The sequence below is a fragment of the Hylobates moloch genome, unplaced genomic scaffold, assembly GCF_009828535.3.
Source record: "Hylobates moloch isolate HMO894 unplaced genomic scaffold, HMol_V3 SCAFFOLD_14, whole genome shotgun sequence".
In the NCBI taxonomy this organism is placed as follows: domain Eukaryota; kingdom Metazoa; phylum Chordata; class Mammalia; order Primates; family Hylobatidae; genus Hylobates; species Hylobates moloch.
The window spans coordinates 51,284,063-51,307,724 of record NW_026652289.1 but is presented as its reverse complement, the minus strand read 5'-3'; the positions used below and the strand labels follow the sequence as shown (position 1 = coordinate 51,307,724).

Here is a 23,662-nt window from a genome sequence, read left to right as displayed (position 1 = left end):
CTCTTTGTGAGAGTGGTCCTTACTGTTGTGGTATTTCAAACCACTGCTTTTATTTTTATATAAACCTTATTGACTCCTTTATAAGTTAGTATTCAAATTTGCCAGAAGCTTAAACAACTGTTTTCATCAACATGTCTACCAACTGCCTTCCCTTGGCCCTCCACCAGATCCATTTAGGATTCTCAAACTAAGCCTGCCTAAATAAAGTTTCATTTTAATAGTCACACCCATTCGGTTACAAGCTGCCTATGGCTGCTTTTGCTCTATGTCAACAGAGTTGAGTAGTTGTGACAGATCATCTGGCTCTAAGGAAAAAGTCTGCCAGCCCAGGACTTTTTACAAATAAACTTGATAAAATCCCCTCACTACTGTCTTCACTGTTCATCTATGAAATGAAGGTGAAAGAGTGCTTACAGAATTTCTCAGAGCATATGCAATTAACTTTTTAATATTTATACTACTTGGAACCCATGTATAAGATACTTTCCTGAAATACTGAGTTGATTCAGCAACTCGGGTGAACCTAAAATCTTTTCAGATTCAAAATGTAAAATGCCTACACCCAAAACCACACTAATTACTATTACTCAGCAATAAGTGTAACACTGTCATAAGGAAGTTGAGTAATGACAGAAGCCTATTTGTCTGTCATTATTTCTGCTAAATAATTTTCAAGTAAAAATAAAAACACAAAAATGGTTAGAGGTGGTTAAAACAAATGTACTTTAGAGTTTTGCAAATAGAAGACAATTGTTTTATTTTCAATGATGCTGTTTCACTCTAAAGCCATTCTAAAATTTTCCAGCAAAAAATAAAAGGACTAAACTTCAGATTAAAATGTCAGATAGCTAAATATTAAATAAATATCTGAGGAATAAAGGGAGCTATGGGGATGTTCTGGTTGTTAACTTCATTGTAATTATTTTGTGTATTACAATTTTCACTCTGTAAAGGTAAGGACATAGATATGGCAAAGCAGTCTTTTTTCTAACCCAGCCCAGATACTTCAAGACCACTTATAAGGAAGGCTATCTGGGGACTGGGTGCCAAGGCTGCCTCATTCTGTAGAGAAGATGAACAAAAGGAAGTCACACTGTATGAAAATAATTCACGGAAAACCCTGAAGTCTGAAAGGCACATTTCTTTTTTTTTTTTGAGACAGAGTCTCGCTCTGTCACCCAGGCTGGAGCGCAGTGGTGCAATCTCAGCTCACTGCAAGCTCCGCCTCCCGAGTTCATGCCATTCTCCTGCCTCAGCTTCCCGAGTAGCTGGGACTACAGGCGCCCGCCACCACGCCCAGCTAATTTTTTGTATTTTTAGTAGAGACGGGGTTTCACTGTGTTAGCCAGGATGGTCTCGATCTCCTGACCTCGTGATCCGCCCGCCGCTGCCTCCCAAAGTGCTGGGATTACAGGCGTGGGCCACAGCGCCCGGCCTGAAAGGCACATTTCTAAAGAAGAGTCACATCATTTTATCATGGTGATTAAGAGAGGCACTTATTTAGATGCCACCTGAGCCTTTGGTCTTCTAACACCAACTGCCTCCTGACTAGTTAAAAGCATTGAGAATTTCCAAAGGACTAGGCTTAAGGCAGAATATATGAAGAAGGAAGGAGCCTTAGTTTTAGAATGAGTCAGATAAACCTGGTTTGAATCTAGCACCCATTTTATACGTGACCTTGGGCCAATTATTTAGCCTCTCTGAGTCTTGGTCTCTTCATGAGGATAAAAATGGTACTATTTTCATAGAACTGCTATGAAGATTAACGGAGCTATTATAGGAGGCACTGATTCCTGGAATGTAAAAATAATTAATAACAGCAGCTAAACATATATAGAACTAAAGGCCAGGCATATATTCCTCAGCATTTATTCCTCAGAAAACCTATTTAGTAGGTATTATAACTTGTCCAAAGTCACAAAACAAGCAAGTTGCAGAACCAGATGTGGACCCACGAAGTAAGCCTCCAACGTCTTTGTTCTTAATTACCTCTTATACTGAAGTTATTATTAGAATGAGCATCCCAAGTATTCTTAAGAATGACTCTATGTACAACAAAGTATGGGAAGCCTTCTTCATCAATATTTGAATTTTCACAGATTTCTAGTTTGGAAACAATCCTGCTTTGTTGTTAAAATGCTGTTGGTAGCACAAAGCTATTAACATTATGGTCATAAATTCAATATCTGTTTAGGTCACTTAATTACAATCAGAGGGAAAAAATTTTTCAAAACCCCAATCCGTTTAGGCTGGCTTTCTTCATACCCATCAGAACAAGGACCACATTAAAAAAATAGAAAGGGCTATGGAACAAACACTTCTTCATGAGGAGCTCAGAAGGGATTCTGGTGGCATCATAAAATGAGAGACACAGAGATAGAACGGCCCTTGATTTAACTCCTTTATTTTACAGAGTGAGAAATGAAGCCAAGAGAGAAGTGTTGCTTTCCCCATGTCCCACAGTTGGTTATCCATCACATCAGACCATGTGCAAGATCTTCCCACGACACCACTATGTCTAGATTCCTACTGAACTGCAAACTCATGCCTCGTTAATATCTCAATCAACAGGCATGCATAGCTGGCTGCTGCACAACAGAAATATATTGGAAATCAGCAGATGGAGAGGGATCCTCTTACCAAAGATCTTTAAGGAATTTCTCTAATACAATTATTGTGTATCCATAATAAAAAAAATCTATTTAAACAAGACATAGTAAACTTGTTAACTCAATAAAATGCAGACATATAAGTTTGTAAACATTCCTAATACACTTCTGAACTATTTCTGTGTTCTCAACACAGAATAAGTCTCCAACAGAAATTATCTCCCTCCTTCTAGAATTTCTCACAAGAAAACTCCCATTAAGGCCTGATTACAATCTTGATAATCTTTTCTACAAAAACACTTGCTCCCTTAAATTAACAAATTATTAAATTCTCTCTTCCTGGAAACAAACACATCAATAGACTTTTAAAATGGTAAGTTATCTGATGCTTTACTCTCTTCAAAGACTGGCTGTTCACTGCCTAGGTGTAAATATAATTAGCCTGCTCCTAAAATAATTTTGTAAGGTAAGAATTCCCTCATACTAGGTTACAAATATTTGTCTTTATGCATATCTTAACTTTTGTTTAAGACAAAACAGATGGATTGTTGTTCAAATTCAAAACAATCACATAAGGAAAGTGATTTGCTAACAGTTGATGTTTTCAACTCCTTTTATGACAACCCTAACTAATGTGTACGATCTCCTCTCTTAGCAGAACAGAGAATTACATCTCCAATAGAGAAGTAGCTCTCCAGTGACATTCCTAAGCAGCCAAACTAAGGTTACATAACTAAATTAAGCAAAAATGAAAAAGCATTACCCAGGAAAATGTGTTACAAAATTACTTGAGGAAGTTATGAGAATTCCCAAAAAACAAGCAATAATTATCTTTTCCTCTATAGCAAAAAAATTAAAAATTAAAAATAAATAAAATAGTGACAGTGAAGGGAAAGGAACAAGCTCTATATTCCAAAGGAAGAACTACCAGACTTCGTTAGATATAAAGACAAAGCACTCAATGAATAAAAAGTGACCTCAGCATTTTGGTATCTGGCCAAGTATGTGGATGGCAGCCTTCTTGACAAACCCATAAGTCAGAGGAGAGTTGGTTGGTAAGGAGGGGAGGCAGGGCCAGTTGTATCCTGTTGAAGTGAATGTTAGCAAGTGGGTATACTTAGTATGTTCTAAGTATATATAGCTGAAATTAGCTGGGTGTGGTGGTGTGCACCTGTGGTCCCAGCTACTTGTGGGGCTTGAGGCAGGAGGATCGCTTGAGCCCAGGAGGTAAAAGCTGCAGTAAGTCATGATAGCATCACTACACTCCAGCCTGGGCAACAGAGCAAGATCCTGTCTCAAAAAAATAAAAACAACTTGAAAAGTATATGCAACTGGATCATGCGTAAATTGAAGGTACAAAACTTGAGCCTCTTGTAGAAGTTTAAACGTGAAAATGTTTAATTACCAATGTGGGCTTCATAGGTAAAAGGTAAAGCCTCAGAGTGACAGATACGACATGCTAACATGCAGCTAATGAAATTTGTATCGGAACTTTTAGTGTATTACAACACTTCCTCAGATAGTTGCAGTAGCTATTCAGTGTCTGCCTCCTTTTCCCCTGCTTAAACACTCCAAATAAAAGAAGACTCATATTGGCATCTCATTTACAGAAAAATATAATTTACTACTATGGCAACTAACTCAGGAAATATTAACTCCAGAATGCTTACCTGAATCTTCTCTCCGTGTATCAAATAATATATGCAATTTGCCTTCTCTGAACCATATCTTCACATAGCTATCACTTAGAACATATATCTTCAACATTTCATGTTGATCATTGTTTTCTGTTAAATATACATAATGTTTCCATTTCTACATTTTCCTTTCAACTGCTAATATTCTCTTCATCCTCTCTTCTATAGTTTCAAGTTTGAATTCTGGGTCTCCAAGTTAAAACTTCACACTACAAAAAAAAAAAATACTCCATCAAACAGGCCTTATATGAATTGTTTACCAGAGATACTTCAATAAATTTGTTTCCATCCTGTCTTTTATGTTCCACATTTATTAACTTAACTTTCTTCATACCTTCTTTCTGCCTGTCTACCTTCTTTTGCTTATTCTTTTTTTTGAGATAGGGTCTTGCTCTGTCGCCCAGGCTGGAGTGCAGTGGTGCTATCTTGGCTCACTGCAACCTCTGCTTCCCGGGCTTAAACGATCCTCCTACCTCAGCCTCAGCTAGGACTACAGACATGCACCACCAACTTTGGCTAATTTTTAAATTTTTTGTAGACACAGGTTTCACTATATTGCCTAGGCTGATCTCGAACTCCTGGGCTTAAGGTGATTCTCCTGTCTTGGTCTCCCAAAGTGTTGGGATTACAGGCATGAACCACTGCATCCATTCTCTTTTTTTAGTTGTATCATTTACAAGTTTTTATAGGAAAAATTTTGACCCTAATTTTGGGATTCAGCTTTCGAATTCTGAGCAAAAAGGAAAAAGCTGTAGAGTGAATCAACCCTGCGTGTCACCAGACAGGTGTGCAACCTTAGGCAAATTATTTGACCTTTCTGAGCCTTGCTTTCCTAATTTGTAAATGGCAGATAATACCATCTCTCATGGAGGGATGTTTTGCAAGTCAAAGAAAAAGAAATGTAACAAAGCTAGGATGATAACTTGTGGTTATACATGAAATTTTATAGGTTATTATGAAAGTAATTATCTTAGAGGCCATTTCAGAACTTTGCTACCAAATGTACTGGATGCACTTCCTAATTCTGTCTTCAATTCAAGGACAGAGTACAAATTAGATTACTGCAGTTTTACTGGAGGAGGCATCAAGGGGTACATGTAATAGAAATCTAGGTTACTACCTTTGGGTAGAAAGGCTAGAATACAAACACGGGAAAGCCAAATCTCAAGGTTTACTATGTTCCACCATCCCTGTATACCCTAGAAGGTAGTAAAATCTTGACTGCAATTGGAAGGTTTACAGTGTATTTCAAGCAGGGAACTGCTACATTGCATTTAGACTCACAATTCCAAGCAGAAATGGGATTAGTGTAGTCTGTATTTCATTGCTGATTTGAAACAGAATGATGATAATGGATATATTAACTTTACAACTAATATTACATGCCACGTACTATGTTAAGTGTTTTGTATTCATCATTAATCCTCACAACAACCCTATGAAGTGGATACTTTTATCCCATTTGACAAATGAAAGAAAACTGAAGCTTGGGAGAGCTGGGATTCAAATCCAGATAACAGTAAAAATTTCAAAACAGTGAAAATTTCAATAACACAGCAACAAGTTATGTACTGACAGTAAGATACCAACATTTCAGCAGTCAGAGCTATTTGAGTATCTGTGTGGGAAGTGGAGCATCATATTCACCTAACTGTATAAGTAAAAGCAGGAAAGAGGAAGAAGAAAAAGAAAGCATTACATCCAGAGTAGCAATTCTGGAATTTTCAAATATTAAAAATCATGACACTGTCAAATTGAGCATAGCCTGCTTTGAGGATAATTAGGGCTTTCCAGAGCTAGAGTTCTCCACCTGCTTTCTACCTGACACATGGTGATGGATAACAGCATTAGAAGCTGATGTTATGTGCTATCATATGCTCAACACACTTCCATGGGCACAGGTAGGCCTCTGTAAAATTCCCAGAACATCAGCTGTACCTCTGTGGCTTCTCATCTTCCTCAGGAAAGCATATTAGAATGAAAATGAGTAAAAGAGGTATGAATTTTCTCTGTATCAAATATGTACATGTAATATTTACTGAACATTGGTACTATGTGCCAGGCATGTTCTAAGCCCTTTGCCTGTATTAATCCACAAATGAGACTATAAATTATGTACTATTTTCATTTTAAAGATGAGATAACTGAGAAACAAAATAAGTAATTTGCTGAAGATCACAAATAAGGGAAATCACAGTGCCAGGATTTCAACAAGGTGGTCTGGTTGCAGATCCCCAGCTCTTAAACAGGACAATAAACTGTCAACTTTTCCTGGGGCACAATCCAGTAGACACATGCCCTGGGAATTCCAGGAACTCCTTGCAAGATGACACAACCAAAAAGAACTTTTGCCTCTGTAGAATAAGTTCAAAGGGCTCCCTAGGACTGTGAGGGTACGCTGTCCCCATCAAGATTTCTGTTTAAAGTCACAGAGACCTTGAATCCCAGCCCACAGACTTAGAAGACTCCATTTATGACTCTCCTTATTCCTGGGTAAGCTGGGCAGTAAGAATCTTCTTAGTTACCCCAGCAAATGATACTGGTTGAGGCAGCCCAGACCCATGGTGCTACTGCTGAGCTACACAGTACCCACACAGTTTCACATAAATAGGAATACAACTCCTTGCTCTGAAACATGAACTGTGCATTAAAGATTCATTCAGTCTTCTGGGTAGCACTGTTCACATACCATTCATTCAACAGTATTTACTGCAAGCTGCTATATATCAGACACTATTCTAAGTGCTAGAATACTTGTGTGAACAAGAGGACCCCTGCTCACAAAGTTTATATTCTAGCGGGACAGAAATATAAAGGTCAGATTTAAATACAAGAGGAAAGGGTACTGGCACCAACCTAACTCAGGGTAAAAAAAAAATAGAGATACCAGGGAAAGGGGGCACTATTTACTCTCTATGGTACAAATGCTAGAATCCTTTCAACTCGAGAACACCAGGCCAAACTATTGCACTGCTATTAAAGATGCTGCCAACTTGAAATGAAAAGCAATATGATTTGATGGCATCATTTCTGGCTCAGGCTAAGATAACAGTACCCACCAGCAAGTATCCAAAAGAAAAAGTGTAAAGCACAAAGATACAGAAGTCTGAATCACTGTTTTTTAGTATCCTTCCCAAAAAAAGGGAAGAGAAATCGCTATCAAAGGATCCTAAATTCTGCCAACTCTTGACATTGTATACTAACAGTGTGCAAACTAATACAAGGAAATAAGATAGCAAACAAGTTAAAGAGTTCTCTCTTTAACCAACAAATTAAACGGGAGAAGAGATGATCACATACATACTAATATCCGATTATTCACCTGTAACTTCTTAAAAAGTGTTAATACCAGAATGTGAAGCGTGATGAACCATTAGAAATACTTTAAACTCGTAGCCTATAAACTATCTCTATATCAGAATGGTCAAATTAACTCCAAAGTGCAAATCTATGGTCCTGTATATACCCCTATAATTGTACTTGACACGTAGCATTGAAATTCTCTTCCTGGGCAGTGAGATACAGGAAGGCCAGACTGTAGTTCATTCATTTTTGTACCTGCAGCATTTGGCACCAGGCTTGTCACAAAGAAGGCATGCAGAAAACGTTCGCAAAACTGAACTAAACATCAGAATCTTCAATGTGGAAATAATAGAACCACTGGTGGGATACACACTAAACAATATTCATCACAGTTTTTCACTCTGAATGGTGTGGCCAAAGTTACCTGTGTAGCTTAGATCATAACTTAGATAATGATAATCTATGTGAAAAAAGAGTAATACCTCTAATAGAATAAAGTAAAATACAGCAAGAGAACAAAATAACTCAAATTTCTGATAATATATCAAAGAGCTTAACTGCTCAGAATTACAGAGGTATTAAAACCAATGCAATTCAAGGCAATCTCTGCAGCCTTAACTGCCAGGTTATTTTCAACTCATGGCCCAAAGATTAATACACATCATATATATGGCATTTATACATTCATCTATTCCTACATCTTCATGTCTATGCCATATGAGATATAAAGAGAGGCACAGGGGATCTAACTTTGAATAGGAAAACACAGGTTTTCTACCCTCATGGACGGTCTTTACTGTTCTCACGCATCAAAAAACATCCAGGTTTTGTTGAGGAGGAGGCGGAATAAGATGGCCAAATAGAAGCATCCACCAATCGTCCTCCCTGCAAGAATACCAAATTGAACAACTATCCACGCAAAAGAGCACCTTCATAACAAGCAAAAATCATCTGATTTTTTAACTTCATATCACTGAAAGACACACTGAAGAGGGTAGGAAAGACAGTGTTCAATTGCCGACACCATCCCCTCCTCCCTCCCCCATCCTGTGTGGCATGGAGAGGGAAGTTGTGCATTTGCGGGGAAAGAGAGCACACCACTTGTGGGACTTTCCATTGGACCTCAGGGCTGCCCTGTCACAGTGGAAAGCAAGACCAGGCAGAACTCAGCTGGTGCCCACAGAGGGAGCATTTAGAGCAGCCCTAGCCAGAGGCGAATTGCCCATCCCAATAGCTGGAACCTGAGTTCCAGAGAGCCTTGCCACCATGGGCTAAAGTGCTCTGGGGTTCTAAATAAACTTGAAAGGCAGTCTAGGCCACAAGGACAAGGACTGCAATTCCTGGGCAAGTCCTGGTGTGGTGCTGGGTTTGGAGCCAGTGGACTTTGGGGAGTACACAACCTAGTGAGAAACGAGCCAGGGCGACCAAGGGAGTGCTTGAACTCCACTCCCCACACTGCCCCCCACAACCTCAGGCAGTGCAGCTCGCAGTCTGGGGAGACGCTCCTTCCCTCCTTTTGAGAAGAGAGCAAAAAGTAAAGAGGACTTTGTCTTGCAACTTGGATACCAGCTCAGCCACAGTAGGACAGGCCACCAAGCAGGCTCCTATTCCAGGCCCTAGTTCCTGGACCACATTTCTAGACACACTCTGGGCCAGAAGGGAACCCACTGCCTTGAAGGGAAGGACCCAGTCCCGGCAGGATGCATCACCTGCTGACTAAAGGACTCCTTGGCCCTGAATAATCAGCAGTGTTAGCTAGGCAGTACTTGCTAAGGGCCTTGGGTGAGACTTGGCTTCAGGCATGACCTAACACCTCACACATTCCCAGCTGTGGTAGCTACAAGGAGAGACTCCTTCTGCTTAAGAAAAGGAGAGGGAAGAGTAAAGGAAACTTTGTCTTACAGCTTACCAGTGCAGCCACAGTGGAATACAGCACCAAGGTGGATCTTGCAGGGTTCCCAATTTCAGGCGTTGGCACTTAGATGGCATTTTCAGATCTGCCCTGGGCCAGAGGGGAGCCCACTGCTCTGAAGGGAGAGTCCTGGGCCTGAAAACATTCATCACAAGCTGACTGAAGGGTCCCTGGGCCTGAGTGAACATCAGCAGTAGGCAGGCAGTACTCACCACGGGCCTGGGACAATGATGGCCATGGGGACAGAATTCCCTGCTTGTGGAAAGGGAAGGGAAGAGTAGGAAGGACTTTGTCTTGTGGCTTGAGTGCCAGCTCAGCCACATTAGAATAGAGTACCAGCTAGATTCCTGAGGTTTCCAACTCCAGGCCCTGGTTCCTGGGTGGCATCTGTGGACCTACCCAGGGCTAGGGAAACCTTGCCATCCTGAAGAGAAAGACACAAACCTGGCTGGCTTTGCTATCTGCTGATTGTAGAGTTCTAGTATCTTGAGCAAACATAGGCAATAGGCAGGCAGTGGTTACCATGGGCCTTGAGTGAGACCCGGTGCCATGCTGACCACAGGTCTGACCCAGCACAGTCCCAGTGATGGTGGCCACAGGAGTGCTTGTGTCACCCCTCCTCCACTTCCAGGCAGCTCAGCACAGAAAGAGATTCCATTTGTTTGGGAGAAGGTAAGGGAAGTGAACAAGAGTCTTGGCCTAGTAACCCAGAGACTTCTTCTGGATCTTATCCAAGACCACCAAGGCAGCACCTCTATGAGTCTGCAAAAGCCAGTGTTAATGGGCTCAGGGTGCTCTCTAATGCAGACATGGCTGCAGTAACTAAAAACTTAGATTACAACACCCAAGTCCCTTCAAATACCTAGAAAGTCTTCTCAAAAAGAAGGGGTACAAATAAGCCCACATTGCAAAGATGACCATAAATAACTAACACTTCAATGACCAAACGCCAACGGACACCCAGAAGCATCAAGACCATCCAGGAAAACATGACCTAATTAAAACAAACTGAATAAGGCACCAGGAATCAATCCTGGAGAGACAGAGATAATGTGACATTTCAAACATATAATTCAAAATAGCTGTTTCAAAGGATAAATGTTTGAGGGGATGGATACCCCATTCTCCATGATGTAACTATTACTCATTCTATGCCTGTATCAAAACATTTACTGTACCCCATAAATATATATAACTCCTATGTACCCATAAAAATTAAAAGTTAAAAATTTAAACAAACTAAAATTGCTATTTTTGAGGAAATGCAATAAAATTCAAGATAAAACCGAGGATGAATTCAGAATCCTATCAGATAAATTTAACTAACAGACTAAAATAATTTAAAAGAATCAGGCAGAAATTCTGAAGTTGAAAAATGTAACTGACATACTGAAGAATGCATCAGAGTTTCTTAACAGAAGAGTCAGTAAGCTTGAAGACAAGCTCTTTGAAAATACACAGTCAGAGGACAGCAAAGAAAAAAAGAATGAAAGACAATGAGGCACACTTACAAGATCTAGAAAATAGCCTCAAAAGACCAAATCCAAGAGTTATTGGCCTTAAAGAGGAGGCAGAGAGAGAGAGGGGCAGGGATAGAAAGTTTATTCAAAGGGATAACAGAAGACTTCCCAAACCTAGAGAAAGGTGTCAATATTCAAGTACAAGAATGTTATATAACACCAAGAAGATTTAACCCAAATAAGACTACCTCAAGACATTTAATCATCAAACTTTCAAAGGTCAAGGATAAAGAAAGGATCCTAAAGCAGCAAGAGAAAGGAAACAAGTAACATACAATGTAGCTCCAATAAGACTGGCAGGAGACTTTTCAGTGGAAACTTTACAGGCCACGAGACAAGAGGCACAACATATTTAAAGTGCTTAAGGAAAAAAAACCTTTATCCTAGAGTAGTATATATCTAGTGAAAGTATCCTTCAAACATTAAGGAGAAATAAGGGCTTTCCCAGACAAACAAAAGTCAAACAAAAGGGATTTTATCAACAACAGACCTGTTCTATGAGAAATGCTAATAGGAGTTCTTCAGTCTGAAAGAAAACGACTTTAATGAGCAAAAATAAATAATCTAAAGGTACAAAACTCACTGCTAATAGTGTATAGAAAAGCACATAATATTACAACACTGTAATTGTGGTGTTTAAATTACTCATATCTTGGTAGAAAGACTAAAAGATAAACCGATCAAAAATAATAACTACAACTTTCAAAAACACAGTACAATAAAATATAAACAGAAACAACAAAAAGTTAAAAAGCAGGTGGAATGACGATAAAGTGTAGAGTTTTTATTAGTTGTTTTCTTTGCTTGTTTGTTTATGCAATTGGTGTTATCACCAATTTAAAATAATGGGTTATTTAAAACCCATGATCAAATATCTATCTATAGATAGGTAGGTAGATAGCTAGATAGATATTATATGCAAGCCTCATAGTAGCCTCAAACTAGAAAACATACAACAAATACACAAAAAATTAAAAGCAAGTAATTAAAACATAACACCAGAGAAAAATCACCTTCACTAAAAGGAAGACAGAAAGGAAGGAAAGAAGGAACAGACAACCACAAAACAACCAGGAAACAAATAAAAATATGGTAGGAGTAAGTTACTTACTTATCAGTAATAATATTGAAAGTAAATGAACGAAACTCTCCTATCAAAAGACACAGAGTGGCAGAAAGGATTTAAAAAGCAAACAAAAAAAAGTCCCAATTATCTGTTGCCTATAAGAAACACACTTCATCTATAAAGACTCACGTACTGAAAATAAAGAAATGGAAAAAGATATTCCATGCCAACAGAAACCAAACAAGAGCAGGGGTAGCTATACTTATTTAAGACAAAACAGATTTCAAGACAAAAACTATAGACAAATAAGGTGATTAAATAATGATGAAGGGGTCAATTCAGCAAGAAGATATAACAATTGTAAATATATATGTATCCAACACTGGAGGACCCAGATGTATAAAGCAATATTAGAGCTAAAGAGCAAGCAAGCAAGCAAGCGAGAGAGAGAGAGAAAAGTAGAGTTAAAGTGAGATCTAGATTCCAAGATAATAGTTGGAAACTTCAGCATCCCATTTTCAGCACTGGACAGATCATCCAGACAGAAAAGAAACATCAAACTTAATCTCACTTCTATAACAAATGGACCTAATAGATATTTACAGAACATTTTATCCAATGGCTGCTGCATACACATTCTTCTCCTCAGCACATGGATCATTCTCAAGGATAGGTCATACGTTACGCCACAAAACCATTCTTTAAAATTCAAAAAAAATGAAATTATATCAAGTATCTTATCTGACCACAATGGGATAAAACCAGAAATCAATAACAAGAGGAATTTGTAAACCATATAAACACATAGAAAGTGAACAATATGCTCCTGAATGACCAGTGGGTCAATGAGGAAATTAAGAAAAATTTTAAAACTTCTTGAAACAAATGATAATAGAAACACAACATACCAAAAATCTACAGGATATAGTGAAAGCAGTACCAAAAGGAAGATTTACAGCTATAATCACCTATATAAAAACAACAGAAAAATTTCAAATCAGCAAGCTAACAATGCAACTTAAAGAACTAGAAAAGCAAGAGAAAACCAAACCCAAAATTAGTAGAAGAAATAATAAAGATCAGATAAGAAATAAATAAAATAGAAAAAAAAATCAATGAAATGAAATGTTGGTTTTTTCAAAAGATAAAATTGGCAAACCTTTAGGAGACAAAGAAAAAAAGAAAGAAGACTCAAATAAATAAAATAAAAGATGAAAAAGAAGAAATTAAAACCAATACTGCAGAAATTCAAAGGATCATTAGAGGCCACTATGAGTAACTATATGTCAATAAATTGAAAAACCTAGAATGGACAAATTCCAACACACATACAACCTACAAAGATTGAATAACGAAGAAACCCAAAACCTCAACAGACCAATAACAAATAATGAGATCAAGGCCAGGTGCAGTGGCTCACGCCTGTAATCCCAGCACCTTGGGAGGCCAAGGTGAGCAGATCACCTGAGGTCAGGAGTTCGAGACCAGCCTGACCAACATAGAGAAACCCCGTCTCTACTAAAAATACAAAAAAAAAAAAAAAAATTAGCCAGGCATGGTGGCGCATGTCTGTAATCCCAGTTACTCGGGAGGCTGAGGCAGGAGAATCGTTTGAACCCAGGAGGTGGAGGTTGCAGTGAGCCGAGATCATGCCACTGCACTCCAGCCTGGGCAACAAGAGCAAAACTCCATCTCAAAAAAATAAATAAAATAAAATAAAACAAATAATGAGATCAATGCTATAATAAAAAGTCATCCAGCAAAGAAAAGCTCAGGACTCAATAGCTTCACTGCTGAATTCTACAAAATATTTAAAGAAGAACTAATATGAATGCTACTCAAACTATTCTGAAAGATAGAGGAGGAGGAATGCTTCCAAACTCATTCTATGAGGCCAGTATTACCTTGATACCAAAACCATACAAAGACACATTTAAAAAAAAAGAAAAAGAAAAGATACAAGCCAACATCTCTGATGAACATTTATGCAAAAATTCTCAACAAAATACTAGCAAACTGAATCCAGTAACACATTAAAAAGACCATTCATCACGATCAACTGGGATTTAACCTGAAGATGCAAGGATGGCTTGACATATGCAAATCAATGTGATACATCATATTAACAGAATGAAGGACAAAAACCATATGATCATTTCAATGGATGCTGAAAAAGCATTTGCTACAATTCAACATTCCTTCATGATAAAAAACATTCAAAAAACTAGGTACAGAAGGAACATACCTCAACACAATAAAAGCCATATATGACAGAACCACAGCTAGTATCATACTGAATGGAGAACAACTGAAAACCTTTCCTCTAAGGTCTGGAACACACAGATGCCCACTTTCACCACTGTTATTCAGAATAATACTGGAAGTCCTAGCTAGAGCAATCAGACAAGAGAAAGAAGTAAAGAACATCCAAATTGGAAAGAAAGAAGTCAAATTATCATTGTTTGTAGATGACATGATCTTATATTTGGATAAACCTAAAGATTCCACCAAAAAACTATTATAACTAATAAATTCAGTAAAGTTGTAGGATACAAAACCAACATACGAAAAAAAAGTAGCATTTCTATATGCCAACAGCAAAAAATCTGAAAAAAAAAAAAAATCAAGAAAGCAATCCCATTTACAATAGCTACAAATAAATAAAATACCTAGGAATTAACTTAACCAAAGAAGTGAAAGATCCTTACAATGAAAACTATAAAACATTGATGAAATAAGTGGAAGAAGATGCTAAAAAATGGGAAGATATACCATGTTCATGGATTGGGAGAATCAATACTGATGTCCACACAACCTAAAGCAATCTATAGATTCTTCATGGACTGGAAGAATCAATATTGTTAAAATGTCCATACTACCCAAAGCAATAGATGATTTAATGTCTATCAATATACCAATGACATTCTTCATAGAAATAGAAAAAAAAATTCTAAAATTTATATGGAACCACAAAGACCCAAAATAGCCAAAGCTATGCTGAGAAAAAAGAACTGGAGGAATCACATTACCTGACTTCAAATTATACTACAATGCTATAGTAACTAAAACAGCATGGTATTAGAATTAAAAATAAACTCACGGACCAATGGAACAAAATAGAGAACCCAAAAACAAATGCATACATCTACAGTGAACTCATTTTTAACAAAGGTGCCAAGAACATACATTAGGACAGTCTCTTCAGTAAATGGTGCTGGGGAGACTGGCTATCCATAGGCAGAAGAATGAAACTAGACCCCTATCTCTCACCATACACAAAATATCAAATCAAAATGAATTAGAGACTTAAATCTAAGGCCTCAATTTATAAAATTACTACAAGGAAACATTGGGAAAACTCTCCACAGCATTGGACTGGGCAAACATTTCTCAAATAATACTCCATAAGCACAAGCAACCAAAGCAAAAGTGGACAAATGGGGTCACATCAAGTTTAACAGCTTCTGCACAGCAAAGAAAACAATCAATAAAGTGAAGTGATAACCCACAGAATGGGAGAAAATATCTGCAAACTACCCATTTGACAAGTGATTAACAACCAGAATATATAAGGAGCTCAAATAACTCTACAGGAAAAAATCTAATAATCTGATTTTAAAATGGGCAAAAGATCTCTATAGTCATTTCTCAAAAGACATGCAAATGGCAAATAGGTCTATGAAAAGGTGTTCAGTATCACTGATCATCAGAGAAATGCAAAATCATCAGATACCAACTCACTCCAGTTAAAATGGCTTTTATCCAAAAGACAGGTAATAATAAATGCCGGCAAGAATGTGGAGAAAAGGGAACCCCTGCACATTGTTTGGGGAAATGTAAATTAATTAGTATGATCACTACGGAGAAAGTTTTCGGACATTCCTCAAAAAAACCAAAAATAGAGCTACCATATGATCCAGCAATCCCACTCTCAGGTATATACCCATAACAAAGGAAATCAGTATATCAAAGAGATACCTCCACTCCCATGTTTACTGCAGCATTATTCACAACAGCTAAGATTTGGAAGCAACCTATGTCCATCAACAGAAACGGATAAAGAAAATGTGGTACATATACACAATGGAGTACTATACAGCCATAAAAAAGAATGAGATCTTGACATATGCAACAGCATGGATGGAAATGGAGGTCATTATGTTATGTGAAATAAGCCAAGCAGAGAAGGACAAACTTTGCATGCTCTCACTTTTTTGTGGGATCTAAAAATTAAAACAATTGAACTTATGGAGATGAATTTATCAGGACATAATCCCATTATAAGTTGAGGAGCATCTATATTTAATATTGAGATAGGAGGTAGAATGTAGAACAACATATGCAATATATTAAAAATACAGACACAAAATAAAACTACATATATACACTACAATGCTTGGAAAGATATCAAGCTGACTGCAATGATTACCTCTGGAAGGTAAATAGAAAAATATTGAAGGAAGATTTGTCTTCTTTTTCAATATATTGTTTGAATTTTTCTGAGATATTATTCGTCTATCACTTGCTCAATTTAAAACATTTTTCTAATCTCTAAAATGAAGTAAGATTTTGCATTTGGTCCTTACTATTTCAAACACTACATAACAATCTTGTGTATTGTTTATGTCAGAATAACCGACAAAACATTTAGATCCAACAAAACCCAATATATACAATAAATGGCATAAACTTAGAAATTTTAAATTTTAAAAGGGGTACATCAGAAGAAAAAAAATCTTACACTTTAAAAACTCACATTCTACCCACTAGAAGTAGGCTGGATACTATAAAAACTGCTTTCATACATACCCTGTAACTCATTTATAATAAACGTGTTTTACAGATTAATGGTTCACAATAATATCATCAAACTGCAAACTACTACCTCCAAAATAATCACCATATAAATGAGCAACTTTTCTTCTCCCTTGCTTTTGCTGTACATACTATTTCCTTTCCTGATAAATGTCTAATTTGCTGGCAATTTAAGCAGTGGTTTAATTTTAGCACTAATTAAGAATACATTTTTCTTGTTCTTTCAACATTTTCCTAGAAATGATACCCAAGGACCAGACACCACGACAGTCAATCTGCACTAGTCATAATACAATTGTTAAGTATAAGAACAATACTCACCTAAATCACATTTCCTTTGTTTCTTAAAAAACTCAACACAAAAATTGTAGCTCATAGCTCAATTAAATTCCCAAATCAGCTACGAACATATCTTTGTATTTTCCACAGAATATTATTCATTAGAACTTCAACGGACATTGCCACGAAAGAACTCAAAATTAACACAGAGCATAATGTCAAATGCATGAAATGCAATTTGGTATACATTAAAGGTGCCAGTTTTACTTTCTTAGAGAGCTTTTGCTGATCTGTATTGGGATTTTAAAGTTCCAATAAAAATTATTTACAACATGATTACAAGTAGCCATTAGGTACATCTTGCTTTATTATATTTTCTATGCTAAGAATGGGCAGAAGCAAGATACAGAAGTAGCAAGACTAAAGAAAAGGAGGGCCGAGCGCAGTGGCTCACGCCTGTAATCCCATCACTTTGGGAGGCTGAGGTGGGCAGATCACCTGAGGTCAGGTGTTCAAGACCAACCTGGCCAACATGGTGAAACCCCAGTTCTACTAAAAATACAAAGATTAACCGGGCGTGGAGGCACGCACCTGTAATCCCAGCTACTATAGTGGCTGAGACAGGATAATTGTTTCAACCCAGGAGGCGGAGATTGTAGTGAGCCAAGAAGGACACTCCATCTCAAAAAAAAAAAGGGGGGACCAGATTTCAATCCTCTTCCCTTGTGCCTAAGTACGACAACAAACAGTAAAATTCAGAATGGAACAGAAACAAGCAGAGGATTTTCAGTAATAGAATTGCTTTAAAATGCATATCTAGACATCAGGGAGAAAAGGAGATCAAGGGAATAAATCAAGCAAATAAATCAAGGGAAAAGAGGCAAGTTCCCTCTTCTCCTCTTTAAATGAGATCAATTATTTCATTCAATCAACATATCACCCATTTATTTAGCCAAATGGTCTTCAATGTCACTGCATATCTTTTAGTAACATGTGCTATATTTTCTCAATATTTAAAATATTACATGTTAAAATTATTAGTATATAATTATCATGTGAAGAAAAAGAGGAAAAAAATCAAGTTTAATCTGATTATCTTTCTGTCATCAAATAATGAAAGATATGCTCCAGTTTTGAGTGAAGGTACAAGTGGGGGAATATAATGAAAACAAAACTGTGCCAACTACTCCCAGAGTGTATCGTTTAGTTAATGGTTCCTAGTACACTGATAATATTCAACTGCTTTCTAAAGTTCTTCATTTATTCCCAGGAAACAATAAAGCAGACTTTCATACTGCACATGCCATTTTATAAGAATCTTGCTTACTTCATTCAGGATAGATAAAAGCCACGTTGTATGAAAAAAAAAATACCCTAACGAATGGGAAATATCTAAACTTTCAATTGCCACAGATGACTCAGTGAGTGGGCAGTTGCAGAAACTCACAGCTGAGGCCAGAAAAAGCTTATGTTTTCATGAAGATCACTTTGAAATGCAGTTCTGGGTAGACATTATTTGCTCTTGCATTATGATTGTTATACTTCCACTCTAAGCAATGATGAAATGTTGCATCCCATTGCAGAAGAAAAAAATGGAGTTTCTCTCATCATTATAGAAATAAGAAACCCTTCCAAAATTGGAGGCTTTTCTGGTTACTAGAACCATATTCCAGGATTTAAAATATTGCTACTTTGCCTCTATCATCTTGGCCTCCATTGAGATTGTATTTGTCTCTCAAACTGCTGATTGGGTATGGTGAAAGCAGTCAAGTCTATCTCTCAATACCAACAACAAGATTTCAAATTGTTTACTCTGAAGCAAAACAGAGACATTTAAGTGCTAAACATGTTTTAAAATAAGATAGTAACATATTTTTAGAAATATATTTATTTACAGCCAAGATTTAATGAATAAAATATTACGGGTAAGTAAAAATACAACCATGATAGGCAATCTTACATACTGATTGTACGGGTAAATAATTATTAAAGAGTTCTCATATTCTAGTAAAGAACTTAAATAAGAAATAGTACAAATCAAGTACAGTAGTAATAGATTCCACTGGTAGCATATTTATTTAGAAAGTTCTTTCACATATATTCAGCCTCTGAGTCTAATATTTATTGGATGTTCATATATCATACCCTATACTAAGTCCTGGGGACATGAAGATGAATAAAACACATCCCTTTAGTTTCCATTCATCTTATTTGACAATCAAAACCATATTAAGAAAAAAGGGCAGGATTATCTCCATCTAACAGGAACAAAATAAAGCATAAGATGTTAAGGAATATTTTTCACAGGACCACGAACTCAATTTTTAAAAAAAGCTTATTCAATTCTGTTCTATTATATTCAGTTTATATCACTAACCTTTATGCCCATGCCACATATTTATTACAATGCCACAAATTCATTTTAGAAACAGAATGACTTTTTTTAATTTCCAACTTTTAGGTTCAGGGGATACATTTACAAGTTTGTTGCATGAGTAAACTGCGTGTCACAAGGGTTGGTACAGATTATTTTATCACCCAGGTAATGAGCATAGTACCTGGTAGTTAAAAACAGAACTTTAGAATATAGAATCAATTTTACTGACCATTCTGAGAGTTACTGCAAATAATACATCCAGTAGGCCTTTAGACAACCACAAATTTAACACTTGTGTGACATGAAGGTCCATAAATAAAGAAATATCTAATTTTATTGAGGCAAAGGTTTAACATCTTGTGAGACAGCAAAGTGAGTGTTCAGGATTCATGGTGTAACTTGGCTTTGCTGTTTTCTTCTCATATACCTCTCCAGAATACCTGCAAAGTGATATTTTATTGCATGTTCTGGGGGGAAATTCCATGTTCTAGGACTGTGCCAATACTAGCCACCTGTGGCTATGAAGCATCTGAAATGCAGCTAGTCTGAAGTGAAATGTGCTTTAAGTGGAAAATATACATTGGATTTGGAAGATAGAAAAAACAGAGTGTAAAATATCTCAATAATTGATTATATTGATGGCATGTTGCTATATACTATTTATACTAGAATAAAATATATCATTAAAATTAATTTCACTTGCTTCTTTGTACTTTTTCAAATGTGGCTACTAGAAAATTTGAAACTACATATGTGGTTTGCACTATTTCTATTGGACAGCACTGCTGTAAGATACCCAAGAGATTTGAGACATATTCTTCGAGACTATAAAGAGTCCGCTCTACTAATATATTCTGTATGATCGCCAGTTCTCAATACATTGGAGAATGATCATAGGAGGAGGAGGAGGTAGGATTTATTAATGATAAAGTCTATGATACATTATCAGAAAAAAAGAGCAGGTTATCAGATTATTAAAGATACTGCTGCTTCAATATGTATTCAACTTACTGAATGTAATTTAGCAATATGAAAAAAAGAAAAATGCCAATTCCTGCAGTCAACATAAATCTGCTTTCTCCTCAATCAGTCTCAGCTCCTGCATGCCTTTCACAGTTGACCACTTTACTGCATTCATTATAACTGATACATAAACTATATCCCTATTATATGTAGTATAAGGTCAATTAGTTTTGGTTTTGTTTTTTTTTTTTTGAGACAGGGTCTTGCTCTGTCAGCAGGCTGGAGTGCAGTCGTACAGTCTCGGCTCACTGCAACCTTCGCCTCCCAGGTTCAAGCGATTCCCCTCCCTCAGCCTCCTGGGTAGCTGGGACTACAGGTGCACGCCACCACACCCGGCTAAGTTTTTGTATTTTAGTAGGGACGGGGTTTCATCATGTTGGCCAGGATGGTCTCGATCTTCTGACCTCGTGATCTGCCCGCCTCAGCCTCCCAAAGTGCTGAGATTACAGGCCTGAGCCACCACGCCCGGCCGAGATCAATTAGATATTTTAAGATGTATATATACACAAAAAGGCTGAGGAGAAGGGCATTACATTATTAGCACTAGTTATCTCTGGATGGTAGCATGACAGATTTTCTCCTTTTTACTTATTCTACATTTTCCAACTTTTCTACAATAAAAATGAACTATATTCCTATCATAAAAGCTATTAATTTTTAAAAGATGTGTGGTATAATATGTAATATCAAACTCCACTTGAGATCTTCAGCCAAAAAGGACAGAGAAAATTAGAGGGAAATCGTTGCATATAGCAGGAGTCAGTCTCCTAGTAAGACAGCAAGCCCATAAAAATCCAGACGATGCAGGCCCATAGAAGATAAGAGAAGATCAGCAGCATTCACATCTTGATAAAGCCCTGCCACTGACTTTTACAAAAGAATACAAAACATATCCTTTCCTAGGTGACAAGATTTTCTGCTAGACATTTGGAATACAAAACTGACGACTACAAGTTGCATTTATGAGATTCATATTTTATTTATATATATTTAATTTTAAAATATGAGAAATAAAACCTAAGTCAATAATTAAGGAATTCAGAAGTCTAACTCCCTAAAAATCTAAGTCAATAATTTAAGGAATTCAGAGGTCTAACTCCCTAAATTAGAAACCATTGTATCTATAAATTATTTCTATGCAGCTTATGGTGTGATTTACATATTCACTGATAATATTTCACAAGCTGCATTTGTATGGGCAGAGGTATATAAGAAACCATTTAAACTTGCTGTTATACTGCATAGAAGAAAATAGATTTTTATAGGTTTTTCGTCTTTCTCATCACTCTTAGATTATAATACCTTCCTCACTGAATCTGGAAACGAACAACCTCTTTTAACTTCAGGACCAATAGCTGAATTAAGACCCAGCAGTTTACTTGAAGTATTTAGTTTTGAGGTTTAGCAGTATGGATGCAGCCAGATTCCAAAAGGCAAATAATGAAAAACAGCCTAGCCTAGCCAGAGCAACCAGACAACAGAAAGAAATAAAGGGCATCCAAACTGGTAAAGAGGAAGTGAAACTGTCACTGTTCACTGATGATATAATTGTATACCTGGAAAACCCTAAAGACTCATCCAAAAAGCTCCTAGGTCTGATAAATGAATTCAGTAATGTTTCAGGATACAAAATCAATGTACACAAATCAGTAGCACTGCTATACACCAACAGTGGCCAAGCTGAGAATCAAACCAATAACTCAACTCCTTTTATAATAGCTGCAAAAAATAAAATAAAATACTTAGGAATACACCTAACCAAGGAGGTGAAAGTCCTCTACAAAGAAAACTATAAAACACTGCTGAAAGAAACCACAGATGACACAAACAAATGGAAACACATCCCGTGCTTGTGGATGGGCAGAATACTGTGAAAATGACCAGAGTGCCAAAAGCAATCAACAAATTCAATGCAATTTCCATCAAAATATCACCATCATTCTTCATAGAACTAGAAAAAATGATCCTAAAATTCATATGGAACCAAAAAAGAGCCCACATAGCCAAAGAAAGACTAAGCAAAAATAACAAATCTGGAGGTGTCACATTACCCAACTTCAAACTATACTATAAGGCTACAGTCACCAAAACAGCCTGGTACTGGTGTAAAAATAGGCACATAGACCAATTTGAACAGAACAGAGAACCAAGAAATAAAGCCAAATACTACAGCAAATTGATCTTCAACAAAGCAAACAAAAAGCAAAGTGGAAAGAGGATACCCTATTCAACAAATGGTGCTGGGACAATTAGCTAGCCACATGTAGAAGAATGAAACTGGTTCCTCATCTCACATTATACAAAAATCAACGCCAGATGAATCAAAGATGTATGTCTAGGACCTGAAACGATAAAAAATCTAAAAGATAACATTGGAAAAACCCTTCCAGATATTGGCTTAGGCAAAGACTTCATGTCCAAGAACCCAAAAGCAAATGCAACAAAAACAAAGATAAATAGGCGGAACTTAAATAAACTAAAAAGCTTCCGCACAGCAAAAGAAATAACCAGCAGAGTAAACAGACAGCCCACAGAGTGGGAGAAAATCTTCACAAACTATGCATCCGAAAAAAGACTAATATCCAGAATCTACATGGAACTCAAACAAATCAGCAAGAAAAAAAAAATCCCATCAAAAGTGGGCTAAGGACATGAATAGACAGTTCTCAAAAGAAGATATACAAATGGCCAACAAACACATGAAAAAATGCTCAACATCACTAATCAGGGAAATGCAAATCAAAACCACAATGCAATACCACCTTACTCCTACAAGAATGGCCATAATCAAAAAATCAAAAAATATTAGATGTTGGCATGGATGTGGTTAAAGGGAACACTTTTTACACTGCTGGTGGGAATGTAAATTAGTACAACCACTATGGAAAACAGTATGGAGATTCCTTAAAGAACTAAAAGTAGATTTACCATTTGATCCAGCAATCCCACTCCTGAGTATCTACCCAGAGGAAAAGAAGTCATCATATGAACAAGACATTTGCATGGACATGTTTATACAGTCGCAATTGCAAAAAAATATGGAGCCAGCTCAAATGCCCAT

The 23,662-nt window shown here is 36.9% G+C and overlaps 1 protein-coding gene and 1 long non-coding RNA gene across 13 annotated transcripts in view; one reads left to right on the top strand and one right to left on the bottom strand.

Moving 5' to 3' along the window:
- The window catches only part of LOC131381226 (uncharacterized), a 72,851-nt gene extending 70,306 nt beyond the window's left edge, over positions 1-2,545 (top strand). Inside the window, exon 5 of the long non-coding RNA XR_009209830.1 lies at positions 2,414-2,545. This is a non-coding gene — a long non-coding RNA (uncharacterized LOC131381226). The remainder of the gene's footprint in view (positions 1-2,413) is intronic.
- PEAK1 (pseudopodium enriched atypical kinase 1) overlaps positions 1-23,662 on the bottom strand; it is a 292,413-nt gene that overhangs the window by 256,121 nt on the left and 12,630 nt on the right. For 6 of the 12 annotated variants that reach the window (XM_058427920.1, XM_058427915.1, XM_058427918.1 and 3 more), the window contains exon 2: positions 4,280-4,515. The exons of 5 other annotated variants lie outside the window; for them this stretch is intronic. The gene's annotated coding sequence lies outside the window, so the exon portion shown is untranslated. Of the gene's footprint in view, positions 1-4,279; positions 4,516-19,578; positions 19,786-23,662 lie in introns of those variants that run through there. One more of the 12 variants, XM_058427914.1, reaches the window with a different exon arrangement.